This window comes from Solanum dulcamara, chromosome 4, assembly GCF_947179165.1.
Source record: "Solanum dulcamara chromosome 4, daSolDulc1.2, whole genome shotgun sequence".
NCBI classification, from domain to species: domain Eukaryota; kingdom Viridiplantae; phylum Streptophyta; class Magnoliopsida; order Solanales; family Solanaceae; genus Solanum; species Solanum dulcamara.
The window spans coordinates 53,611,082-53,617,389 of record NC_077240.1 but is presented as its reverse complement, the minus strand read 5'-3'; positions in this window follow the sequence as shown (position 1 = coordinate 53,617,389).

Below are 6,308 nucleotides of genomic sequence, written 5' to 3'. Positions count from 1 at the left end.
TTCTTATTTGGCATAGTTTTAAAGGAATTTGACATATAAGCTTGCCCATCCTATAGTAACCAGTTAGTCCTGTCCATCCTATTTAATTCATTTCAAAATTTTTCCTTACCCCCGCTACAAACCTTCTTAACACATTCTCGTATCATTCTTTACCTTTACGAGAATATGAGAGAGTGCAAGAAATACCTTGTCGCACCTCTTTCTATTTCCTTATTTACTCCTTACTCATCTTATCTCATACCATAGGAGTTTTGCTATTTCTTTTCCTTGGTTATTTATCTATCGCAATATCATTTGCGACCAACTCGACAACCAACATTTGACTTTTGATCTAGCATGCTGTCACTATCCTTCATAGTGTCCCTTGAGTTATTCGATATTCTTTCATTGCTATATTCTTTTGCTTTTATACGTACACACCTTCTAGTGTTATATCATTCAGGGTCTCGTCAAAACCTCTTAACGCTGTCTTACATATCATTCTGACTTCTATCTAATTACTGGTGGCTTCCAGATCTTTCTAACTTTATACAGCAAGGGATCTTATTCTAGTTTAAACATCCGTCTCAAGCATGCTGCCTCATCAATTCCCTTTATCTTACCCTTGAAGTCCTCTCACTTGCTTCCACCCTTTAGAGGGTACTTATACTTTTACCTGCTTATACCTCGCTCTATCTCTCTAGGTCCAGTCTCAAATTTGTCCAGTCTCTTCCCCCAGTCTATTTGGTACTGTATCATGCCCCCATCTCTCTACGTATTTTATAATCTAATTATCCACGAATGGAACCTTGACTAACTCATGAAGCGACGAGAACTTTTCCATACATAGTGCGACACCTCATTTATTAATCTGTACTTAAGTAAGGGGATTCATGGAATAACTCATCTAAGGCCACATTTTACTTATCTTTATCAAAATTTAACTAGTACCTATAGTCGTTCTAATTTCAATTAGGCGGTGCTAGTATTCCGACAATAACTGTTCAAGGTTCTTTTGAAATAGCAGCTTTACCCCAACCAATATCCTTTATTCCTTGGGGTGAATGTAGGTTACACCAATTATTCCTTAATTTTGCCGTCCTCATTCCTTAAGGGTTCCATTATTTTTGGGGCGACGTTCTGTACATGTGTCATTCCTTTATATCTTAAGCTCTATGCCCTTACTGCGTACTCAACGCAAGCTTTTAACTTAGTCAACGTATACTAAGTGCTCCTTACTAGTCATCCTACTTTATCCCTGTATAATTGTATCACACCGTTCAATTCATACTTACATATCCCCTTTGTAGTTCGTACTTACATTCAGTTCCTGACATCTCTTTGAGGTGCTTCTGTCCGAAGCTCTTTTCCCAATTAGTTGGTGGAGGACTATCAACTGTTATCGTAAACTATTTTCCAACCAATGTTGGAAGAAACTAGAATCTCTTAAACATCCCAATGCTTCTGTTAACACTTGACCTACCTGGTCTCCTTCTGGGTTTATCTTCGAATTATGAACAACTTATCTAATTTACAATTAGGAGTTGGGGTCTTGGTACTTTCAAAAATGATTGAAGCTCAATTACTGGATATCTTACCCTTCAACCTGAGCTTCTTTTTTCTTACAGCACAATTACGACTGGAGATACTGTGGTCTGAACTATACTGCTCAGATAGGCTTTTGTTTCTCTGAAATAAAATTCTCAATGTAGAAATGGTGCCCCTTATTGACGACATGAAAGGTACCTCTTACAGCTTTGGATAAACATAATAGGGGTACTTGGTATCAATTTCCAAGACATCTTAAGAATCTATGTTTCATTCCCTTTTCTCGTCTTGGAAAAATTTCAGCAGAGTTTCCTCTATATTTCTTACTTATCCCAAACCTGCACGCAGAAAATACCAACAATGCCTCACAGGGCCAACACATATATATATATATATTCATATCATATCACGGCCACACAGGGATTCCAATATTATCTCATATCGCAGCCACATAGCGCTTTTGATATCTACAATAGTATAAATATAATGGACTTACCTCGTATGTCCAACTTCAGACTGCATCTATTGCATTTTCTCGTCTACTTTCCCCTTCAGTTTCTAACTTTACATTTCAATCACATGTCAATACTTTTATCAATAGATATCTTTCGTGCCTTCACTTTACTTACCTACATGCTTCGTAACTTCCCACGTCGTTAATTACCTCCTTCTATTGGTGTCGTCCTTTTGTTAAGATCCAAGGTTAGTATAAGGAATTGTTCTATGACTCAAATCTATAGCACGATCTCATATATAAAAGAAAGGTAACATCCTAAATGTCCTGTAGCCTTTTGTTTATAGATGTGGTGCACAACACATCGATAATCAAGACTCTACTAGACACGGTTTGCAGACAATCCAAGGACGAACTGCTCTGATACCACTTCTGTCACGACCCAACCCCGTAGGCCGCGACTAGAGTCTGACCTGGACCACCCCATATACCTAACTATCAGCTGTGTTCAAATTAAACTGTAAATAAAATAATATCATGTAACAAAGTCCCATTGGGCGATAACATTTTCATAAACCTGTAGCCCTTTTCGTTTGTATCGTAACATGAAAGGGCATGCAAGCCAACAAGCCTGCCATAACATAATAACATATACCATACATCATATAGACCCAGCTGAATCAAACCGATATACACAATCCAAATATACATGTCTGCAGACCTCTAACAATATCAATGACAACATATGGTGGGACAGGGCCCCCACAGTACTCCTGAATAACAAAACAATACTATACATCAATGGCCAATGCCAAAAACTAGGCTCCGATACAATGGAGCCTCTTCCAACTGAGCTGAGCGGGATCCTAAGATGACGGACTCCCAAAACCTATACTTGTACCTGCGGGCATAAAATATAGCCCCCCCCGAAAAAAGGGCAGTCAGTATGACATAAGTACTGAGTATGTAAAACATAACACAATACGACTAGAGGCATATCTAAAATAGAGAAGTAGGGGATAAAATATCAAATCAAAAACCTGTACCTGGAAAAGTAAAATCATGAATGCTCAAATTTTCAATATATCCGGCCCTATCAGGGATCTGATGAATCATATCTGTAGTACCATCACCTTCTTATTACAATACATCATCACAACATCATATATATACATACGTACCCGGCCTCTCTAGTGAGGGTGCGATGAACAATGCAGTGGAATTATGCACAATTACTATTCCCAGCCCGGGCGTGATGCAAGAAGTGTTACAGTATACATGAGTAGAGTAGTGAGAAACAAAACACAGTTTAAATCATTATCGGAGAGTCAATGAAGTCATAAGGTGAATCATCCTTGGAGATCAGGGCAGAAAGTATCTGACGTATACCCTCTAAATGTCACTAAGGACTAGGTAAAAGAGAGTTTTGGAAATCTTATTCATATACCAGTATGAAATATCTTATAGCATTCTGAGTGTTGGTTATCTTAGAGACTTTCCTTTTTTACAAAAAAAAGCTTAGTCGAATCAATCGTTATACAGTCATATAGAAAACTCGAGGAGTACGAGTTTAACTACTTTAAAAGTCTTAATATCCAGAAGTGATTTAGAGTCCTGAAGTCATATTCAAAACCTAAGAGTTAAGTTACCCCAAAGCCTTCATCATCCATAGCCTACATATAAGACATGCCAAAAGGAAGAGAAAATATAGGCTTTACATACCTATGTCAAAAACATGCCAAGAGAGAGCTTCACATACCTCTTATGAGTTACTTTTTATCTCGTTCGTCTCGTTGTCCTTTAAACCTAAGTAAAATAAAAGCAATACGAGTATTAACAACCCTTGGCTTTCCATCACCTTAGGCTACACATAAGTATTCATAGAACTCAACCCTTCGCTTGCTTTCTCGACTAGTTTCTTAACTAGTTAAAGAGTTTACGAAAATCGGGCAGCACCTCTCTTATAATATGCCCTATCCGAATTTACAATTCTACTCCTAATACCTACAGCCAACCAACAACAACATGCAACATATTTTTAAGAAGTTCACATCAACAATATACAACATAAACTCCAAACGACTCGTTCGGAGCTACGATACCAGAATAGGGTGTCTAGCCTTTATTTTTTAGAACCTTTACTTATACAAAACGAGGGGTCATGTTAATTCAACCAGCAGCACCCCTACCCCTTTTAGAACAAATTTAGTCCCTGCAACAACACACCACACCCCTGCAGAAGCACCTCACACGAACAACACTTTACTTCGACGACAATTCAACTATAACGACTATAATTTGGATTGTCTCCAACGCCAAGCATTCCTATATCATTTTCACATTTCCAGCCACAAAAAAGGCCTACACTCCATAACAACACCATAAAGTTCAAATTTAAAGGAGAAACCTTACCTTGACCGAATTTGGCAAAAACTGCCAAATTGTAACTCGGAACTTCTCCAACCGTGCTGAAATTGAGCGGGCTATTGGTGTTACTTCTCCGCTGCCCCAAAGTGAGATTTTATATTATCAAACACTATTATATAGCCTTGGGACACCTCAAGTAATTAATTCACGGAATGAAACTCGGAGGCTTACCTTGGCAGTCCCCAAACCCGTAGCTCATCTTCTTGCCCTCCAACATTTTTCTCCTCTTCTTTCTTACTTTTCTAGGCGTAAAACTGAAGGAATAACCCCGTAGATATCATAATATACATATATACATCTCCATTTGGTTGAGGAATACCGTAGATAATTAATTTATGGAGGAAAATTGAAGAATTTACCTTTAATTTCTCAAAACCATGGCTGCCTTTCTTTTTGCTCTTTCATGTTTTTCCTTTTCTTTGGCTGCTGAAGTTTTGGCTAAGAACTGAAGTTCTTAGTCACAATACATACATATGTAGGGTGGTTTAGGAGGTGACACGTGTCATCCTCTAAGGGTGACATGTGTCCAACCCTTATTGGACCACCGTAACTATGCAACCACTTAGGGGCTGCCACATGGCAGTGGAGTCCACTCCCATCCCCAAGCAGGCAGGTGGGTCACCTCCTTGCTTGAGATGCTGCCATGTGTCACTCTCTTATTGGCTACCTCGTGTCATCTTATTCTCTTTCTTGTGGGTTCATAATTTCGTCCTATTTTAAGAGCCTATGTAATCCATGCTACGTAAGCTTAGTATGTCCTTAAGTAGCTTAAGTGTATACGACTTCTAAATTAGTAGCTTACATAGGTAAATCAAGTCCTACGATTCATTTCTTGGCCTCCAACCCATTCCAGATTCTCACGACTCTATTTCCAACCTTCTCTCTCACGGGGTATCGCATTCTTCTTTCCTTAGAGTTGATTGAGGTATTTGGATAGTAAGGGTCTTATGACCACTTTCAAGAAGACTGGGAAAATGTTTCAAGGTTCAAAAGTGTGGGGTGTAACATACTTAGCCCAAGTAGGTGTGTTACCTACTTGGTACCTGCTTGCTTAATTTTCATGGGTTCGTAATCTCGTCTTATTTCAAGAGCCTGCGTATTCCTTGCTATTTAAGCTCGACGTGTGCTCTAGGAGCTTAATTATTCAAGACGTCCAAATTGGTAGCTTACGCAAGTAGGTTTAGTCCTACGACTCATTACTTGGTCTCCAACTCCTTCCAACTTCTTATAACCCTATTTCCAATCTTCTCTATTATGGAGTATCTCATTCTCCTTTCCTTAGGATTATTTGATAGAGTTAAAGATTATCCGACTCACATGACAACTTCTAAAAAAACTTAAGAGCCTTCTCAGAAACTTAAGAAGCTTAAGAACCATTCTGAGGTACCAGAGTACGGGGTGTAATATCCTTCCCTCCTTTAGAACATTCATCCTCGAATGTGAACCAAAACCTTCCTTCGGATCTTATACCAACTATATGGAGAGTTCCCCTATCTCGTTTCCATAATATATACTCTCATCGAGCAATCAATATCAGAGTTCCAAAGGTTAGGATTACTTGTAGACGTAGGAAATAGGTACAGATACTTGTGTTTTATTTCCTCTTTTACTTCCCATAGGGTCACCCATCCTAGTACTACTCTCGCCCATGCACGCTTAATTGCAGAGTTCGGATGGGATCCAGTGCGTTAGTGCTGGTATGATCGCATCCATCTGTTATGGGATCTCGTTTGAAGTTTAAGCGTTCTCATTTACATATGACAGCGTTAGTTGATTTTCTCTTACGTTTGTACTTCTCTTATCCACTTCCCCCCTTTTAGGGTGTACCCATGTCATCCTCTGTTTATTTTCAACTATTCACACACAAATGATTCTATTTTAACATATTTAACATGCTGCA